This window comes from Rhinatrema bivittatum, chromosome 10, assembly GCF_901001135.1.
Source record: "Rhinatrema bivittatum chromosome 10, aRhiBiv1.1, whole genome shotgun sequence".
Lineage (NCBI taxonomy): Eukaryota > Metazoa > Chordata > Amphibia > Gymnophiona > Rhinatrematidae > Rhinatrema > Rhinatrema bivittatum.
In genome coordinates this window covers 121289435-121311626 of record NC_042624.1, presented here as the reverse complement: position 1 = coordinate 121311626, position 22192 = coordinate 121289435, and the positions used below count along the sequence as shown (strand labels likewise).

General features: G+C 45.1%; 1 long non-coding RNA gene across 1 annotated transcript; it reads right to left on the bottom strand.

The window, feature by feature from the left end:
- Positions 1-245: 245 nt before the first annotated feature.
- On the bottom strand, positions 246-21826 carry LOC115100443. The gene is made up of 3 exons (XR_003859065.1): positions 21743-21826; positions 15295-16753; positions 246-621 (listed from the first exon to the last, which is right to left on the bottom strand). It is a non-coding gene; the product is annotated as an uncharacterized LOC115100443 (long non-coding RNA).
- Between the last annotated feature and the right edge of the window lie 366 nt (positions 21827-22192).

Sequence of the window (22192 nt, the reverse complement as noted above, 5' to 3'; positions counted from 1 at the left end):
TTCTTGAGATGGAGGTAACTGAGAAGATGTCTCTTCAACCTTTTTCCTCCATTCACCACTCTCTGCTGTCTGGAGGGCATCATTCTCACATGCACTCGCTTGTTGTTAGAAATCTGTGTTGTGGGCTCCTGAAAGGGGAGGAGTTAGCAATCTGTTGTGAGAGCTGGAAGTTAGCAATCTGTAATGAACCTGATGCTCGATGGTAGGAGCAATCAGATAGGAGTTCTGTACTAGTAGACTGCGGAGTAGCAATCTGTAGTCTTTGATATAGTTGTAGGTGGATCCCTGGGCCGGTGGACAGATGACCACGCCCTCGGGAGGATATCCCGAGAGGGACCACTGGCTAGGCTTGAGTATGGATACAGACACACAGTTCTTTGCTTGTTTCAGGATTCTTGGCTCTTGAGCATCACTGGGACAGATACAATATATAATTCAGTTGCCTTCCTAGGCAAAGATCTTTCAGGTCCAGGATCCTTAAGGACCCTTCCAAGAAGGCTGTGGTGCTAGAGACTGTCAGGCATCAGTATGAATAGAGAGCTCCCACAAACAGAGAGGTACATGGATATGTATTTAAATTACTTCATCAAAGTGGTCAGGAGGATTTCACTCAGTCTTGGCCTAAAAAACAGAAATAGATTTGTAAGTTTTTGAGTTGGCTTGTAAGATTTTATTCTAATTATTGTGTACTTAGCTCACGCAAGGTAAATTATATCCTTCTTGTCTTAACTGAGTCCTTGTGAGATAGCACAAGTGGCCTGTAACTCCCCAGAGGACAGGCACTTGCAGGACACTGACTTTTCTTATATAAACTTTATTTACAAAAGGGGCTTACTTTCATCCACATCCACATTCATTCTTTACCTTTAGTATTCGCCTTCTTACAGGAGCTGCCTTCTCCTGGAGACCCGGGGCCTGTTTGATCTAAAAGAAAGTGCCAGCCCCTATAAGACTATCTGCATTTCACCAGCCTGACATTCTCTTTTGCTAACCCAGAACATCTCTGATTTTGATGGATTTAATTTTAATTTATTCTCCATCTATTTGATGATTACCTCTAAACATAGATTAATCAACAGAATGGAGAGAGAAAGACCTTTAGAAAGTGGGGAGGGAAGATATTTGTGTTTGCTGGATTTCCATGTTCCAATAGCCAAGGCCCATGAAAAGTACCTCCAGTTTGTGATGAGTGAAATGCATTTTCAGTACATACTTTTGACATTCAGGCTTAGCATCTGCACCGAGGGCCTTCTTCATGGTCCTAGTGATGCTGCAACAGGAGGAAATCTTCTTGTGACCATATCTTCTCACCAACTTACTGACCAGGGTGTACTTGCTGCAGGAAGCTGCTGTGGCAGGGTCCAGAACGTAGACCTAATGGACCCACAATTGGATCATCAACTGGCAAACGTTCTGGTGCTGTTACCTGCAAATGAGATTACAGACTGAATTGATCAGGTTTCTGTAGGACATTGGCAGAGCAGGTCCACGGGAAACCAATGCCTTCGACACCTAGGTTTTATGGCAGCCACGAAACAGATGGTCCCTTGGACCTAAGATGAGGCCTCTACAGCATAAACTTATTGAGGCAGCTCAGAAGGGACTTATCACAGAGCTTCACAAGAAAAGAGGAATTCCCTTTCTTTGGCGTCTCTGCCAGTAGAACCTTTTAAGGGACACACTTTTGGGAACCTGAGAATTGTTTTTCATTTTCCACAGATGGAGTTATTGGTCCAGGGCTTCTAATCCCTCCTAGTAAAGGATCTGCAAATGAACATCTTGGAACTGAGGGACGTCTGCAGAGCCCCTGGATTCTTCTCAAGCATTTCCAAGTGAAACTGGAACAAGCAAGAGGGATGTGCAGTCTCAGTATGATGCTAGAGACTTCCAAATATCTTTCATGGGCATCCACACAGTCTCTCTGCAGTGTGTGTGACAGAAATGCTGAACTCTCAGGTGGAGTGGCTGAGTGGAAATGTTCTGTGGTGAGGGGAGTGGAAGGTGAAATATTCCATTTTCTTTTACTCAAAAGCAACGAGTGTGGGGGTCTACAGCCTTGGATTTCTTGGCATTGAAATTCTTCAGGAAACTACCACAGCATTTGATCAGGTCCAAAGAACTGGGTGAGTGGTTTTAGTTGTGCGCTGAGGCCACATGAAACGTGAGCATCACCCAGCAAGGCGAGGAAAAGAGCCAGAGTTGTATTCCTGAGGAAGCCAGGCCTCAGAGGGACCACTATCTAACTATAGACTTATTTCACTCTCGTCAATGACATATGAACTAATGGAGTGTGAATTAATGAAATGCATCTTGCTGACAGTTGAGAAATATCTACCTATGGAGCAAGCTGATAAGCAAGAGGTTACTGTGAACAGATTTGCTTCCTTACAAGCTACATTGAATTTGGATTCCAGCGTCAGCAAAACATGGAAGTGCCGTGGTGGATCCTATCATCTGCTTATGATAATGTCTGCAAAGAATGGGCTTATCCTAAAGACTGCCCCATACCATCAAGTGCCATCTAATAAATGGGCAATTTTTAAATTGCCTGCCTTGATGCAGTATTCATGGGTATTTTCTACCTATGGACTTGGCATCAAATTTCAGAGGGAAAGTGCGTGCATACAGTATTTTCCCCTTCAAAAATGCCACAAATAGAAAGTACCTACAGACTTCTGTATCTCTTTTCACTGAGGCCAAAGTTTTTTCTGGAAAATAACATGTAGGTTTGAAGCGACAATCAGACGCATGTTATTTAAGAGAATCTGCTGAAAGCACATCCCCTGGGAATACCGCCCCTCATTCTAGCTAAATCCCACGTGTACTTCCGGTCAGTCTGAGGGACAGCGACTTTCAGACAGCCAGTGTACCCAGGTAAATTGTTATTTACTTTGCTAAATGGCTTTGAAAATGCCCTCTGAGTTCCTTAAATCAATGCTTAGCAATCAAACGTCCGGGTACCCCTCTCGCTGGCAGTACAGGTCGGAAGAGAATGATTAATGATGGCTTGCCTCAAGATTCAGCATCAGCACAAGTTGTATTTAACATCTCCATCAGGTCTCATAATTTAGTCTACATGGACAATATTGCCCTAGCTGTCCAAGGGACAGATGCTAAATTCATAGGCCAGATGCTGACCAAGGATCTCTCTGAATTGGAAGATTACTTCTGTAAACGGGGCCTACAAGCAAAAAATGAAGCGCACAGCCACATTCATATAATAGCTGGCCAATACAACTTAAAGATCTAATATTAAGATCCAACAAATGACTGCATTTGCTCTAACATATATTCTAGTGCCGAGTATTGTGAAATAGTTTGGGCATCAGACAATCGTGTCAAAAAAACTAGATGTCCAGATTAACTGTGTTCTTTGGACAACCCAGCAGAGCAGTTGGCTTTCTTTACTAACATCATGCCTGCGAATCTTTGCCAAGACAACGCAGCATTAAAGTAGTTCAAGATAATACGAGAGCACACAGTTTCCATTACATCAAGATCTTCTCAATCATCCTCGGTATTGCCTCAGGTCCCGTAACCCGATTTTGTGTCATGTAAAACAATTAGAAGCAAGTTGCCCCACTGTTGAACATTTATATACATTTTAGGAAATCCACTGATGTTTCCAATAAAGACCTCATTGAGGATCATACAAGAGCTTTATATAATTTCAACCTCCCTAGAAAGATTTGGTGCTCCCTAAATCATTTTAGTACCTTGGCTGGATATTGTGGACATCTTCCCCACAAGTGGAAAACAGTTTAAAGTGTGATTGTGGTCACCCAAACCAGACAGTGGATCATATCATATAAACAATTGTGATATACACTCATGTGTAGGTAGACTAAACTCTATAATTTATGTTACTACTGAAGCTAGCCAGTGGCTTACACACGTTTGAGCATTTGATTTGCACATTTTCACCAGAAAACTGTGCCAGTCAGTTGGACTGGAGCAAGGGAGGCAGTGACATTACAGTGTTTAAAAGACCGACCTCCCTTCACTTCCCCTCCTCTCTGGCAGTTAGCTGAGTGGCAGTGACGGCAGACTGGTAGTGTGAGGACACAGTAAGCATGCACTACTGGACTCTGCAACTGCTCTATCCTTCACTTCTATGATTTCTGATTGCAAAAGAAAGTGCACCATGAGGAAAAGTAGATAAGGAGATAGGGGGCATATGCTCACTGCAGTGGCTTTCATCCCAGTCCTCGGGACACCCCCCACCAGTCAAGCTTTTACGATACCCACAAGGAATATGCATGAGACAGATTTGCAAGCACTACCTTCATTGTACTGAAATCTGTCTCCTGCATATTCCTTATGAGTATCCTGAAAACCAGACTAGCTGGATGTATCCTGCGAACTGGGTTGAGAATAACTGGCTTATTGTGTCCCCCGTTCTGCTGGCCTGCTACAATTCTGTGCATAGTACTGTGCCCAAGAAACTTAGAGGAACCTGAAGGAAAGGAGTGGGAGATGGAGTAGAACTTGAGAGGGGTTGATAAAGAGGAATCTGATGAAGAAAGGGGAGTTGGAGAAATGTGAGGAGATGAGGGGATGGGAGAAATGAAGAAGAATCTAAGGGAAAGGAGGGAGTGGGGAGAGAGTAAGAGGAATCCAACAGCAGGGAAGATGGAAAAGAACTTTGGAGATTTGGAAGAGATGCAAAGGAACTCAAGGGAGAAGATGGAGATCAGTTTAAGTGGCATGGGAGTTGGAGATCAGTTTAAGTGGCATGGGAGTTGGAGAGATACTTGAGGGAGGGGAACTAAAAGCTACTCAACAACATGCAGCTGGTTTGGTGCTTTGCTTGTTTGGTCCTCTCTGGTGAGAACTACAGTTAGGAGCTCTCTAGCATGTACTTCATGATGTGCTAAGTCAGAACGCTGGTTGTGCAGGGAGCACTGTAGGTGGTGGGATTGAATTTTGGTCTCTGGGAGTCACAGCTTTATTCATTAAGTACTAAGCTGCACATTATGCTGCAGTGCCTAATTAATTCAACAGGTTTCTTACCAGATGTTAAAAAGTGAAATAGAAGGCCCTCCTTATTTCTTGCCACACATGGGCATCTTCCCAACTCCTGAAGTGATTTACAAAGCAATCAAAAACATACAGTAGGCATAATAAAATCAGAGCAAACAAATCAAATAAACTATCAACAATCATAGTATCCTGGATAATGCAGAAACATCTATAAACAAGTATAAGATAACAGTGTCGTCAGCTTGTTGACTTTCTTCAGGTCTTATAACTCCACCCCTGTTGTTATTTGTGATAATTGTGGGTGGATCCTTGGGTCGGTGGCAGATGACCACGCCCCCAGGGGAAGATCCCGAGAGGGGCCATCGGTCAGGCTCAGAGTTGAAAGACAGACACACACTAGTTCTTTTATTAGACAGTATACTGAATCACCAGAGGTGGCAGTAGTGACTGGAAGCACCCGGCTGGGCTGTAGTCCCTCAGATACTAGAACAGCGATCCCTGGAGGCTGAGCTGTAGAGAAGCTGAATATAGTGAGTAGGCAGAGTATGCAGAGTTCAGGAATAGAACCTTGATGGTAACACTCACACAATGTCTCACAGAAGCCCAGGAGCTGGAAGGTATAGGCCCTCGAGGAGCGAGTACCTGTTCCAGGGAAAGCTCTGAGAGAGTGATGGTAACTCACTGGTGTTGTAGGCAGCGGTGACTTCCTAGCAGAAGTAATATTCGGTAGCAGGTCCGGGAACATGGGTCCTCGAGGAGCGAGTACCTGGTTCCAGGGAAAGCTCTGAGAGAGCGATGGTAACTCACTGGTGTTGTAGGCAGCGGTGACTTCCTGGCAGAAGTTGTATTCCGTAGCAGGTCCGGGAACGTGGGCCCTCGAGGAGCGAGTACTGGTTCCAGACTGCTACTTGAAAAGCAAGAGAGAGAGCGAGGCCCCCGAGGAGCGGGTACCCCTGGTAAAGTTCGAGGAGGCAGAGTATCACGGTATGCAGAGAGTGAATCCCATCCGCAGCGATACCTGGAGTAAAGCCCTTGCTAACTCGAATAGCTAGCAAACATGAAGACCTTAAATATCCGGGCTTGATGACGTCATCTCAGGGGGACGCCCCTGAGATTCGCGCCACTGCTGGTACTTGAGTCGGGTCTGCGCCGCGCCCTTAGGCTTCAGGAGAACATGGCGGAAGGCAGCATCTAGCCGGTCCGGGGATGCTGGAGAAGGTTGGCAAGATGACGCTGTGGCAGCCAAACTTCCATCAACCAAAGAGGGAGTCGCAAAAGAGGTAAGGTGGCCGGAGTGGAGATGTCGGGCAGCGAGGGTCGCAACAACCCCGCCTCCTTCTTGAGACGACGGCTCACAGCTCTGCGTTGTGAAGTCATGGACTGCTGGCAGACATTCCTCTCATATGGCTCTGCCCACCATGTCTAGAAGCAACAGCTGAGAGCCTGTGGCAGGAGGCTTTGAAGTGTGCGATACTCCTTAGATCATCCAAAGATCTCTGTGAGCGTCAGATGCTTGAACTGAGACAGTGAACTGCGCAGGAGGGAGAGGTGACCCAAAAGCAAGCTTGAAAAGCAGCAAAGAGGATCTGGTTGGTGGGGGGGGGGGGGGGGGGGGGGGGGGGGGGAGAAGAAAGAGAGAGACAGCTGTGGCCATGGAGCTTAGAGGCAAAAGGCAAAAGCAGGTGCCAAATGTATTTAAGAACATAAGAACCTGCCATACTGGGTCAGACCAAGGGTCCATCAAGCCCAGCATCCTGTTTCCAACAGTGGCCAATCCAGGTCATAAGAACCTGGCAAGTACCCAAAAACTAAGTCTATTCCATGTAACCATTGCTAATGGCAGTGGCTATTCTCTAAGTGAACTTAATAGCAGGTAATGGACTTCTGCACCAAGAACTTATCCAATCCTTTTTTAAACACAGCTATACTAACTGCACTAACTACATCCTCTGGCAACAAATTCCAGAGTTTAATTGTGCATTGAGTAAAAAAGAACTTTCTCCGACTAGTTTTAAATGTGCCCAATGCTAACTTCATGGAGTGCCCCCTAGTCTTTCTATTATCCGAAAGAGTAAATAACCGATTCACATCTACCCGTTCTAGACCTCTCATGATTTTAAACACCTCTATCATATCCCCCCTCAGTCGTCTCTTCTCCAGGCTGAAAAGTCCTAACCTCTTTAGTCTTTCCTCATAGGGGAGCTGTTCCATTCCCTTTATCATTTTGGTTGCCCTTCTCTGTACCTTCTCCATTACAATTATATCTTTTTTTAGATGCGGCGACCAGAATTGTACACAGTATTCAAGGTGCGGTCTCACCATGGAGCGATACAGAGGCATTATGACATTTTCTGTTTTATTCACCATTCCCTTTCTAATAATTCCCAATATTCTGTTTGCTTTTTTGACTGCCGCAGAACACTGAACCTGCATACAGTTATTTATTTATTTATTTATTTATTTATAGCTTTTATACACTGAAGTTCAAGTAACAGGGTTACTTCTCCCCTGCCGTCTTCAACGGCAGGGGAGAAAGTCTTCAAGCATATCCAGCATAGCTCTCTGCTTCAGCAGCAGGGGGAATGAAGAAAAGTGGATCTATATACAGACAACCAACAAGGATTGAATTACATAGTCGGGGTAAACAAGCATGGGTGTAGCTTGCTTATTGCAGCGGTTACTACCCCTAACTAATTAAGCTAGATATTTCATTTAGATGCAGCTCCAACACTGCTCTCTACATTAATGGTGGGGGTGGAAGGGTAATAGAACCAAAAGGTTACTAAGAGCCAAGAGAAACAGATAAGTATGAAAAAAAAAAAGAGTGTGGGGCTTGCTGGGCAGACTGGATGGGCCGTTTGGTCTTCTTCTGCCGTCATTTCTATGTTTCTATGTATGTTTCTATGTTACTTATCAGTTCGGTTTACATTCCAACAAGCACGCAAACAATGACAACCATTGTCTTACATTGAACAGGGAAGCAAACAACTTGGATGAACATAACTTGGAAGAACCAGAGAAATAAAGAGTAGTAGTAGCTGGACTTGTAAAATATACACACAAATAAAAGTCAAATACAAGACAATCATAAAAAAATAAATTCAGTGACATAAAGCAGTACAATAAAATCTAAAATGAAGAAAACAAATCAAAACATATCAAAGGCAATACTCTTCCACTGCTAATAAATAAGAACAGCAATCGAAAGGCTGAATTAGCTATGGTTAAATTCTGAATAATACAAGTTTTTCCAGATATAGACTCATAACCCAAAGGGCATGATTTTTCCAGAATAATAGATCACCAGATAAAAGATGCTGTAGTGCACAAGAGGGTTTTCAACTCTTCCCTTTACTGTGAGAGTGGCATCCTTCTAAGGAGGCAGCCACTGGAGTTTGTCAACCATTCCCCTCCTCCCCCACACACACTGGTTTTAGCTTCTTACATAAAAGAGTGACTCTCTTCTATATTAATTGAAAGTGTAGAATTGGTGCCGGAGATGTGCGCGCCTAGAGTTAGCATCTGACTCTGTTATTCAAGATGGACTGATCCAGTCCTGTTTTATTCAAACCCAGTGCATATATAGACTCATAACCTTGCTTTATTTCAAGGAACATAACATAAGATATGCCATACTGGGTCAGACCAAGGCTTCATCAAGCCCAGTATCCTGATTCCAACAGCGGCCAGTCCAGGTCACAAGTACCTGGCAAGAACCTAAACATTAGATAAATCACAAGCTACTATTGCTTATTAATTACCGTAATAGCAGTTTATGGATTTTTCCTCTAGGGACTTATCCAAACCTTTTTTAAACCCAGTTACACTAACTGCTGTAACCACATCCTCTGGCAATGAATTCCAGACTTAATTATGCACTGAGTGAAAAAGAATTTTCTTTGATTTGTTCTAAATGAGCTACTTGCTAACTTCATGGCGTTCCCCCTGGCCCTTCTAATATCTGAGAGAGTAAATAACCGATTTACGTTAACCTGTTCAAATCCTTTCATGATTTCTAGACTTCTGTCATATCCCCCCCTTAGCTGTCTCTTCTCCAAACTGAACAGCCCTAACCTCTTTAGTCTTTCCTCATAGGGGAGCTGTTCCATTCCCTTTATCATTTTGGTCGCCCTTCTCTGTATCTTCTCCATCACAACTATATCTTTTTTGAGATGTGGTGATCAGAATTGTACACAGTATTCAAGGTGCGGTCTCACCATGGAGCGATACAGAGGCATTATGACATTTTCCGTTCTATTAACCATTCCCTTCCTAATAATTCCTAACATTCTGTTTGCTTTTTTGACTGCTGCAGCACACTGAGCCGACTATTTCAATGTGTTATCCACTATGACGCCTAGATCTCTTTCCTGGGTGGTAATTCCTAAGATGGAACCTAACATTGTGTATCTACAGCAAAGGTTATTTTTCCCTATATGCATCACCTTGCACTTCCACATTAAATTTCATCTGCCATTTGCCATTTGGCAGTCTCGCAAGGTCCTCCTGCAATTTATCACAATCCGCCTGAGATTTAACTACTCTGCATAATTTAGTTTCATCCGCAAATTTGATCACCTCACTTGTCATACCCCTTTCCAGATCATTTATATATATATTAAAAAGCACCGGTCCAAGTACAGATCCCTGAGGCACTCCACTGTTTACCTTTTTCCACTGAGAAAATTGACCATTTAATCCTACTTTCTGTTTGCTGACTTTTAGCCAGTTTGTACTCCACAAAAAGACATCGCCTCCTATCCAATGACTTTTTAGTTTTCGTAGAAGCCTCTCATGAGGGACTTTGTCGAACGCCTTCTAAAAATCCAAATACACCACATCTACTGGATCACCTTTGTCCACATGTTTATTAACCCCTTCAAAAAAAATGTAGGAGATTTGTGAGACAAGACTTCCCTTGGGAAAATCCATATTGGCTGTGTCCCATCAAACCATGTCTATCTAAATGTTTTGTGATTTTATTCATTATAATAGTTTCCATGATTTTTCCCAGCACTGAAGTCAGGCTCACCGGTCTATAGTTTCCCAGATCACCCCTGGATCCCTATTTAAATATAGGGGTTACATTGGCTATCTGCCAATCTTCAGGTACAATGGATGATTTTAATGATAGGTTACAAATTAATTGAAATAGGTCTGAAATTTCATTTTTTTTAGTTCTTTCAGAATCCTGGGGTGTATACCATCTGATCCAGGTGATTTAATACTCTTCAGTTTTTCAATCAGGCCTACCACATCTTCCAGGTTCACCATGATTTGGTTCAGGTGATCAGAATCATCACCCATGAAAACCTTCTCCGGAACAGGCATCTCTCCAATATCCTCTTCAGTAAACATTGAAGCAAAGAAATCATTTAATCTTTCCGCAATGGCCTTATCTTTCCTAAGTGCCCCTTTAACCCCTTGATCATCCAATGGTCTAATCGACTCCCTTGCTGGCTTTCTGCTTCGGATATATTTTTTAAAGTTTTTATTGTGAGTTTTTGCTTTTATGTCCAACTTCTTTTCAAATTCTCTCTCAGCCTGTCTTATCAATGTCTTACATTTAACTTGACAATGCTTATGCTATTTCCTATTTTCTTCTGATGGATTCTTCTTCCAATTTTTGAATGAAGAACTTTTGGCTAAAATAGCTTCTTTCACCTCCCCTTTTAACCATGCCGGTAATCGTTTTGTTTTCCTTCCACTTTTCTTAATGTGTGGAATACATCTGGTCTGTGCTTCTAGGATAGTATTTTTTAACAATGTCCATGCCTCTTGCACACTTTTTACCTTTGTAGCTGCACCTTTCAGTTTTTCTCTAACTATATTTCTCATTTTATCAAAGTTTCCCTTTTGAAAGTTTAGTGCTAGAGCCGTGGATTTACTTACTGTCCCCCTTCCAGTTATTAGTTCAAATTTGATCATATTATGATCACTATTGCCAAGCGGCCCCACCACTGTTACCTTTCACCAAATCCTGTGCTCCACTAAGAATTAGCTCTAAAATTGCTCTCTTTCTCATCTGTTCCTGAACCAATTGCTCCATAAAGCTATCATTTATTCCATCCAAGAACGTCTAGCGTGTCCTGATGATACATTTACCCAGTCAATATTGGGTTAATTGAAATCTCGCAAAAGCATGTAGCAGAGGTGTCTTGCACAACAATCAAATCAACAAGTCCAGCGTGCAAGGAACAATGACAAAGTCCATCAATCAATTTATAATAGATTTTTTATTGAACCAAAGTGTAAACTATTATTCATGGCAACTCCATGTACCTTCAAGAATACAAGTGCAAGAGTCCCCCGACACGGTCCGTGTTTCGCGGTCGCTGCATCGGGAGGGACCCATGGAATTAATTTCATCTATAACATAAAAAAACCAATAAACGATGGACCTTATGAATATGGCCATTCAAACTTACACAAAATACAAGAAAACATACCTTATGTGTTCATCCTGGAGCGCATCGGCTCGTACAATAGGTAACCCATTTAAAGAAGCAGTTTGGCGCCAAAGACAGGAAATATCGCGATAGAATCACAAGATCGCGATAGAATCGTAAATCAGAGTAAAACCACGCCCCCACTGTAGACAATTCAGCTAAACAAAAACCATTCAATATCTTTATTTAGACCTTTTGGATGGACAGAAGACAGTTTAAAAATCCATTTTTGTTCCCGTCTACCCAGGATTTCAGAATAGTCCCCTCCCCGAAGCGGGGGTGTCACAACCTCCAAAACTGAAAATTTTAAATCAGCAATACAATGATGATGTTGGACCCAGTGTGTGACAAGGGGTTCATCCATCCTGAGTAGACGGATATTTGAACAATGTTCTATAATACGAGTCTTGACCATCCTCGAGGTCTTGACCATCCTTGACCATCCTCGAGGTCTTCCCCACGTACAGTAAGTGGCAGGGGCACTGTACAACATATACCATATTCTGTCCATATTCTGTCCATCCAAAAGGTCTAAATAAAGATATTGAATGGTTTTTGTTTAGCTGAATTGTCTACAGTGGGGGCGTGGTTTTACTCTGATTTACGATTCTATCGCGATCTTGTGATTCTATCGCGATATTTCCTGTCTTTGGCGCCAAACTGCTTCTTTAAATGGGTTACCTATTGTACGAGCCGATGCGCTCCAGGATGAACACATAAGGTATGTTTTCTTGTATTTTGTGTAAGTTTGAATGGCCATATTCATAAGGTCCATCGTTTATTGGTTTTTTTATGTTATAGATGAAATTAATTCCGTGGGTCCCTCCCGATGCAGCGACCGCGAAACACGGACCGTGTCGGGGGACTCTTGCACTTGTATTCTTGAAGGTACATGGAGTTGCCATGAATAATAGTTTACACTTTGGTTCAATAAAAAATCTATTATAAATTGATTGATGGACTTTGTCATTGTTCCTTGCACGCTGGACTTGTTAATTGAAATCTCCCATTATTACTGCACTACCAGTTTGGTTAACTTCCCTGATTTCTCTTAGCATTTCACTGTCCATCTCACCACCTTGACCAGGTGGACGGTAGTATACCCCTATCACTATAGTCTTCCCCGACACACAAGGGATTTCTACCCATAAAGATTTGATTGTGCATTTAGTCTCATGCAGGATGTTTATCCTGTTGGACTCTATGCCATCCCGGACAAAAAGTGCCACACCTCCTCCCGAGTGCTCCTCTCTGTCATTGTGATATAATTTGTACCCCGGTATAGCACTATCCCATTGGTTATCCTCCTTCCACAATGTCTCTGAGATGCCGATTAAGTCTATGTCATCATTCACTGCTATACATTCTAATTCTCCCATCTTACTTCTTAGACTTCTGTCCATTAGCATACAAACATTTCAAAGTTTGTTTTTTTGTTGTATTTTCATTCTGCTTTTTAGTTGATAGGGATAAGTTAGAATTTTTTAGTTCAGATGAGTTTTTAGTTACAGGCACTTGGACTACTTTTCTAATTATTGGAACCTCACTGTCGGGATGCCCTAATTCTAATGCATCATTAGTATCCTTTAAAGATACCTCTATCCGAACCATGCGCTGCTGAGCGACTGTCGGCTTTCCCCTTTGTTCTAGTTTAAAAGCTGCTCTGTCTCCTTTTTAAAGGTTAGCGCCAGCAGTCTGGTTCCACCCTGGTTAAGGTGGAGCCCATCCCTTCGGATAAACCAGGACTGGAAAAAAAATTGGAGCCGGTTGGTGAAGCACTGCAGTGCGACTCTGAGGCATTTGGCATCTCCTTTGAGAAGCCGTGGCAGAACCCTGTACTTTCCGTCAGGAACCAAAGCTCCCGTCGGTAGCAGCCTCAGTTAAGTAACCAAATAAAAGTGCGCTGCACGTGTCCGGAGGCGCTGCGGAAATAGCAGCTGGTGTTTAAGTCCGGTCTCCTTTTCCTTTCCTGAGATTTTGTGAGATGAGCTTGCTCCTTCTCCTCACCCTGGAAACCAGAAGTCATCCCGACGATGATGGACGGAAGAGAGCCTAGCCACCCCTTTTCTGGAATAACACTGATCAGCCCAGGTCCCTGCGCCCCTTTCTCACTCCCAGGCCCTCCTATTTATTTATTGCCTTGGACCGTACATAATGGTGACTTCATGCTTGTTAGGGGAAGGGTTAAGGTACATGCCTTCAGCACCGGCATAAAATGTTGGGATAATTGCTTTACTGCTGAGCGGGGCTCTCTATTTAGTGCCCGATTTGTCCCTTAAGCCAGCGTAACGTTCTCCGTGCTGCAGGAGAATGCAGAGAGCAAATTGGAGGGCTGAGCATGAAGAATGTGACATGCCGCACTGCTGGGAGCCTCTTTCTCTCCAGCCCACCCCACCCCCAACTCTTCTGCTTTCCGTCTGTCCCACTCCGGCTGCTGAATAATCCCACCAAGAACCGAGGAGGACTTTTCTTATTCTCAGCTCTCTGAGGGAGAAGCACAGAGGGGGGAAAAAAAAAAGTGTCATTTTATTTCCTATGTGGTACTGCGTAGACAAATAAATACACAGAAGAGGCAATTTTCAATAAGAACACAAGGAGCGCCGTGCTGGGTCAGACCAAAGGTCCATCAAGCCCGGCATCCTGTGTCCGAGCCCGGCCAGTCTGAGTCACAAGTATCTGGGAGGATGCCAAACGTTAGAGCCATCCTTCTTGCTCACAACAAGGAAAAGCAGTAGCTTTCCCAAATATACCTGGCTAATAATCTGTCATGGACTTTTCCTTAAGAAACTTGCCCAAATCCCTTTCAGACGCCGCTGTGCTCGTCGCCTTGACCACGTCCTCTGGCGGCGGATCCCACAGCTCGACAGTGCTCTCAGTGACAAAGACCTTTCTGTGATTTGTTTGTAATCTGCTGGTTGCTAGTTTCATGGAGGGTCCCTTTTTTTTAACATTTTTTTGAAAGGGTGAATACAACCATCCCCTATTTACCGTTCCACTCCAGTCCTGATTTTATAAACCTCTTCCGTGTCCCCTCTCAGCCGTCTCTTCTTCCAGGCTGAAGAGTCCCAGCCTGCGTAGCCGCTCATCATAGGGGAGCTGCTCCATCCCTTTTTTTTTGTCATTTCCGCGCTACCCTTTTCTAGTTCTGCTATGTCTTCTTATGAGGCAACCAGTACGTCACACAACACTGGAGGTGCAGTTGCACCCTAGATTGTACAAATCATTGTGATATTCTCAAGTTTTGTTCTCTGCTCCTTTCCAAATAACTCCTAACATTCTATTTGGTTTTTTTTTCCACCCCTGCTGCACACCCAGCCAAGGATTTCAAATATTATCCACAGTCACTGCCAGGTCCTTTTCCTGGGCGGTGACTCTTACAGGAAACCCCTGTAAACCTGTACTTGGAATTATTTTTCCCTACCTGCATCACTTTGCACTCGTCCACATTAAATTTCATCTGGTATTCAGCTGCCCATTCTCCTAATCTCACAAGGTCCTTCTGCAGTTCCCCTCAATCCACTGTTGTTTTAACTTGTGAATAATTTTGTGTCTTCTGCACTTGTTGTTCCCTTTTCCAGATCATCTATGAATATGTTAAACAGCACAGATCTAACGTATAAGGTACATGTGCACTTTTGTACCTTACAGTACCTGTAAGTAATCATGTGATCGATGAATCACTTCTTTACAAGACTTAAGTTTGAATTTAAATAAAATGCTGGCTTTTAGCTTTGCACAAGCACATACAGATATTAAAATACAAGATTGTGGATTTGGGGTTTTCTGGCCCTGTCTGTTGAGAGTGAATACTGCAGAATGGGGCTAATTGACAGTGAAGAAGTGAATTGATAATTGGGCTTACCTCCTTGGGATTTGAAACTGTACATTTTATTGTGATTGAAGACTCCTGGCACAGGATCCCAGCTCTGGTTCCGATTGATCTGGAAGCCCAGAGAAGCAGGAAGAAACTGTGGTGCCCAAAAAGTTAATAAAAATAAAAACAGTGGCATTACTGCTGACCTAGATTATGCGTCACTTCTGTAGGAGCTCATGAGGACAGCAGCAGTGCATACCTGCAGCAGCATTTAGGGTCAGAAGCAGTAAGGCGAGGAAGAATGGACAGGGGAAGAGGGCCCTGTCACTGAGCTTGTACTGAAGGGCAGAATTTTGCCAGGCCTGCCCCCTGACAGCATATCTGGCCAGCATACTGTACCCTCCTTGGCTGAAGACTGGACACCTGCTACGTTTTTGGCCATTCTCTTCTCTCCTTCCCTCAGTAGACCTAAGTGCACCACCTCTGTGATGTTACCTAGAGTGGACAGTCTCTGAATGGGGAGGGGGGGGCGAGATCTGAACTCGGATCCTCCCTGTCACAGTGCACAGCACTGAGACCTCAGAGTGGCCTAATTCAGGGGTATGTGTGCAGTGCCTTATGAGTTATGATATAAAGCTGACTTTATACATAGCACTGTACAGTTATATTTGTGTAAATCATTTTTTTGTAGATAGAGAGCGCTGATCTTGTGTTCAGAAGTAGAATAACTTTAGTATCTCTGTATGGCCCGATCCGCTTCCCACAATACTAACAGACTGCTGAATTGCTGCTATTTTGTGTAGCTGGCGAGCAGTTGGACGTTTCTCTGCCTGGGTAATATATATATATTTTTTTTTTTTTTGTAAATCATAAAAGGACATGTGTGCAGGTGGGCATGTGGGAGATTTGCTCTGTGCTCCTCAGTCCCGTCCATCCCAGGTCTCAGGACCTGGCTGCAAGCTGTAATCCACTTACTTTCTCTTTCATCTCCTCCGCCCAGTGGGTGCTTGAGTTGAAGCTAAGAGAAGGTAACCAGCAATTTGAGGAATTTGGGGGTGGGGAGGACGGAAAGCCGGATGTTAGGAAGGACAGGGAATTATACTTTGCAAATCCCCTCTTTCCCTGAGAGCACACTTGGAGTGAGTTTGACTTTTACTTCTTTTCTTGCCTGCTTTCGGTTGTTTAGATTTTGTTTCTTTTGGGGTCTGGGGGGAAGAATTTATTTCTTTTTTTTTTTTTACAGCTTTGTGAAGCTGTCCCGTACTTGTGTGTGTGTGTGTGACTGTGGATAGCGGGTGGGACGCAGGCATTTTTTTCTGATTAAGAGGCCGCTGGCCACCTTGCCCATCCTGCGGCGTCAGCGTGCGGAGAAGTAAATGCAGGGACCAGGTCTTCGCATCTCAGCAAAGCAAACAGGAAAGGCTGTAAAGGGCCAGCGTCTCTGGGCGGCCTGTGTCCTGACCCTTGAAAGCTCCTCCTTGCCAGCAGATCGCCTTGGACGCATTGTCTGGAAAAGAACATCATGGGATCACAGAATGCGCTTTTGTGTTAATGCGCCTTTTTTTTTTGTCTACTGCCTGCTGTGGGGTCTTTATGTTGGGGGTGGGATGGGGAGAGGGGGAAGGGCGGGACAAGGAGAAATGCAGAGGGAAGAGTCCCAGTGTTACAGAACCATCTGTACCCAAATGTAATCCAACTGACCTGAAGGATTACACCCTATTTTCAATTAACTTTCCCTTTGTGTGTGTGTGGTTTATTTAACTCTTTGATTGCTGATTTCAGAGGTGGAATGCAGGTCAGCATTTATTGACCATTCTTTCTTTTTTTAAAATTTCTGTTAAAGAGATTTGTTGAACTCCGCTTTGGACAGGCTTCCTCACAAAAAAGTGTGCTGTGCCCTCTTCTCAGGGTTATTTTTAAAAAGCCTGCGTAGATTCTCCGAGGAGGCTCTGCCGGGGCTGCTGCGATGTCACAGCGTCTCTGGCATTTCCCACCCCTGGCTCCAGGCTTTTTCAGAACTTAATACTTCTTACTATTTTGTAGCCCTTACAAATGTATTTATTTATTTAAATTATTTGTTACCCGCCCCTCCAAAAAAAGTTCATAGCGGGGCACAGTTAAAAGCATAGAGAATTAAAATGTGATACAAAGGGACTTGTATTACTATTGCAAGAGCACGCATGCAGCTACCTCTGAGCTGGGAAGCCTGCTTACGGAGTGTCGGTGCCCCATTTGCACGACTGCTTCCAATGGGAGTTTGATTATCAGTTATAGAGTAATAGCTGTACTGCTATGAAAATGATAAGTGGTAGTGAGCGTAGCGCTAGATGCCATGTTAGGGCATTTCTTGCGGTGGAAGGCACGTGGCTTAGGAAGTTCATCAAGGATGTGGCCACCAGCTCGCGGGAGGCTATTGCCCAGGACCACCTCACAGACGCAGAAAAGGTCTTCCAGGTGGCACCAGGAGGTAGAAAAGCGGGGAGCAGCACAGCACGGACGTGGAGCAGAGCAGAGCTACGGCTCAGGCCCAGCCACCTTGCCCGGAAACACGTGGCGAGGGAATCCGTTCATCCGGGAACAGCCTCCTGTGGATCGACAAGACGGGACCTCCTCGACCCGGGGGGGGGGGGGGAATCGCCGAGGAAGAACGGTGAACCGCGTGTTTTGTGCAGGCGTGGTGTCGAGACACTTCCCGTTATGCTAAACAGACGTATGGTTCGGTTGTGTGCCTAAAGTACAAAATGCATAGATTTTTAGAAAACTGTTTCTTTCCATAAAGCTGCAAAACACTCTCCGCGAACGGGTAAGAGAGAGAGAGAGCGGCCTGTGAGCCACATGTGGAAGGGTAGTGGCGGCGGCCATTCGGTGGTGCTTGGGCCTGTGGCAGGGCCCGGTTAGCGGGCAGACGGGCGAGGGAATGTTGTTGTTGAGGGGGTGTTCACAGGTGGTGAGGGGAGGGAGTCCCAGCCCTCTCCCTGGCCAGATTCAGGGTGCACATAACCTTGACTAAGGACGGTTGCTCAACGGTTGACTTAGTTCGAGGGGATACAAAATGGGGAGGCCCCTGGGTAGTTACGAATTAACCGGCCAATCCAATAAATCAGCGCGTAAAAAGGGCGCTCAGTGTCCAGTGCCCGCTTTCCTAACGGGCGCCCGATCAAATATTTAAATGAGGGGTCGCGCTGCCAAGGAGGCGCTAGGGACAAATGTGCGCCCGTAACGCGTCCTCGGCAGCGGGCGCCCAGGAGAGGTGGCAGTCAGCGGGGTTAGGAAAGCAGGCGCTCAGTTTTACGAGGATCCCTTTTCCTAGCCTGACCACTGGCTCACTTTATAAAAAAAAAAATACACTTTTTTTTTTTTTACATTCCATTTTTTCTTGTTCCTTCAACGTAATATCACCACACAGGGGGAATAACATAGAAACATAGAAACATAGAAATGACGGCAGAAGAAGACCGAATGGCCCATCCAGTCTGCCCAGCAAGCCTCACACATTTTTTCTCTCATTCTTATCTGTTACTCTTAGCTCCTTGTTCTATTCCCCTTCCACCCCCACCATTAATGTAGAGAGCAGTGATGGAGCTGCATGCAAGTGAAATATCTAGCTTGATTAGTTAGGGGTAGTAGGGGCAGTAACCGCCGCGATAAGCAAGCTACACCCATGCTTATTTGTTTTACCTAGACTATGTTGTACAGCTCTTGTTGGTTTTTTTTTTTTTTTTTTTTCTTCTCCCCTGCTGTAGAAGCAGAGAGCCATGCTGGATATGCATTGAAAGTGAAGTATCAGGCACATTTGGTTGGGGTAGTAACCACCGTAACAAGCCAGCTACTCCTCGCTTTGTGATTGCGAATCCTTTTTTTTCTTCACCCCTGTCGTTGAAGCTATGCAGGATGTGAAGCATCAGGTTTTTTTTTTGGTTTTTTTTTTCCCCCTGCCCTTGAAGCAGAGAGCTATGCTGGAAATGCGTGATGTATCAGTCTTTCTCCCATGCCGATGCAGCAGAGAACCATGCTGGATATGCATGGAAAGTGAAGTATCAGGCACATTTGGTTTGGGGTAGTAACCGCCGTAACAAGCCAGCTACTCCCCGCGTTTTGAGTGCGAACCCTTTTTCTTCTCCTTTGCCGTTGTAGCAGAGAGCTCTGCTAGATGTGTGAAGTATCAGTTATTCTTCTCCCCTGTCATTGAAGCAGAGAGCTATGCTGTATATGCATTGAAAGTGAAGTATCAGGCATATTTGGTTTGGGGTAGTAACCGCCGTAACAAGCCAGCTACTCCCCTCTTTATGAGTGCAAATCCTTTTTTCCATTACCTCTTGCTGTTGAAGCTTAGAGCGATGTAGGAGTCACAGTAAGCATGTGTATGTTTATTTAGTAAGGGTATTGTGTCAATAGCCATCATTCTGGCGAGTCACCCACTCTTCATTGGTGGCCTCTTGACTTTATGGATCCGCAGTGTTTATCCCACGCCCCTTTGAAGTCTTTCACAGTTCTGGTCTTCACCACTTCCTCCGGAAGGGCATTCCAGGCATCCACCACCCTCTCCGTGAAGAAATACTTCCTGACATTGGTTCTGAATCTTCCTCCCTGGAGCCTCAAATCGTGACCCCTGGTTCTGCTGATTATTTTCCTACGGAAGAGGTTTGTCGTTGTTTTTGGATCATTAAAACCTTTCAAGTATCTGAAAGTCTGTATCATATCACCTCTGCTCCTCCTCTCCTCCAGGGTGTACATATTTAGATTCTTCAATCTCTCCTCGTACGTCATCCTATGAAGATCCTCCACCTTCCTGGTCGCCCTTCTCTGTACCGCTTCCATCTTGTCTTTGTCTTTTTGTAGATACGGTCTCCAGAACTGAACACAGTACTCCAGGTGAGGCCTCACCAAGGACCTGTACAAGGGAATAATCACTTCCCTTTTCTTACTTGATATTCCTCTCTCTATGCAGCCCAGCATTCTTCTGGCTTTTGCTATCGCCTTGTCGCATTGTTTCGCTGTCTTCACATCATTAGACACTATCACCCCAAGGTCCCTCTCCTGCTCCGTGCTCATCAGCCTTTCCCCCCCCATCGAGTACAGTTCATTCGGATTTCCACTCCCCATATGCATGACTTTGCACTTCTTGGCATTGAATCTCAGCTGCCATATCTTCGACCACTCTTCCAGTTTCCTTAGATCCCGTCTCATTCTCTCCACTCCTTCCGGCGTGTCCACTCTGTTGCAGATCTTAGTGTCATCCGCAAAAAGACAAACCTTACCTTCTATCCCGTCCGCAATGTCGCTCACAAAGATATTGAACAGGACCGGTCCCAACACCGATCCTTGCGGCACACCACTTAAAACCGCTCTCTCTTCAGAGAAGGCTCCATTTACCATCACACATTGTTTTCTGTCCGTCAACCAATTTGCAATCCAGGTCACCACATCGGCACTCACTCCCAAGCTTCTCGTTTTATTCACCAGTCTCCTGTGCGGAACCGTATCAAAAGCTTTGCTGAAATCCAAGTAGATGACATCTAGTGCTCTTCCTTGATCCAATTCCTTGGTTACCCAGTCAAAAAAGTCAATCAAATTTGTCTGACAGGATCTTCCCCTGGTGAATCCATGCTGCCTCTGGTCCATCAATTCTCCAGACTGTAGATAGTTGACTATTCTCTCTTTCAGCAGTGACTCCATTACTTTTCCCACCACCGAAGTGAGGCTAACCGGCCTGTAGTTGCCAGCCTCTTCCCTGTTCCCACTCTTGTGAAGCGGGACCACCACCGCTCTTCTCCAATCACTCGGCACCACTCCCGTTTCTAGGGATCTATTGAACAGGTCACACAGCGGACCCGCCAGAACATCTCTGAGCTCCCTCAATATCCTTGGATGAATCCCATCAGGCCCCATGGCTTTGTCCACTTTCAGGTTCTTTAGCTCTTCCCACACATTTTCTACTGTAAAAGGATTTTCATCTATTCCCCTTCCCTCCAGTTTCTTGTTGTTTAGAGATGGTCCTTCTCCAGGGTCTTCTTTAGTGAACACAGAGCTGAAGTATTCGTTTAATATTTCTGCCATTTCTTCGTCTCTCTCTACACATTGATCATTACCACCTTTCAATTTCACTATACCACTTTGGACCTTTCTCTTTTCGCTGATGTATCTGAAAAATGTTTTGTCACCATTTTTTATCTCCTTGGCAAACAGGTCTCCTTGGCAAACATTTTTTATCTCCTTGGCAAACAGGTCCAAAACATGCGTCCACCCCCCTGGCAAAACTAACAGCACTCATCACAGGCAAATGCACGCTGATGAAGCTATCAGCTATTCTCCCCCGATCCAAAAACATAAAAAAATGTGCACCCGACCTGCAGGATGTGGGCCCTCAGAAAGGAAGGCCTGCCCAGAGTGGGGTTTCTGCAAAGTTTTGCGGGTTCCCCCCCCGGTGTCGCCTAGCAGTTAATATCCGTGCAGATGGGCAGTGATGTGCAAAGTGTCCCTGCCCAGTCTTACAGACCTGGCTCCAACCTCCAGACGCTGCCGTTTAATGCAGACCCGACCCCCGTGCGATTGCAGGCACCAGGAGCGCGGGGTCTGCTGGGAAATCACAGGCTGAAAAGGGAAGTTTAATGACAGCAAAAACCGCTTCCCCCCTCCCCCCAGCAGTGCTGACGTCTGGGGCCCACCTGCATCTCTCTGCCCCCCCCCCCCGGCTCTGTCCTCGGGCATTGCCCCTGCACCGCGCCCCCCCTCCTCACTGCCAGAGCAGCGGCTCCCGCTCCCCCTTCCAGCGCCAACCAGTCCTAAGTTTCGTACAGAGTCAAACAGAGCGGGGCCTTGCCCGGCGGGCAGCGATGGGATCAGGCCTGGCAGGGACCTGCCGCCGCCTCCTCCTCCTCCTCGGGGAGCTTTCCACCCGGCGGCCGCCGCTCTGCCCTCCCTTCCCTCAGGCTTTCGCTTTTCTTCC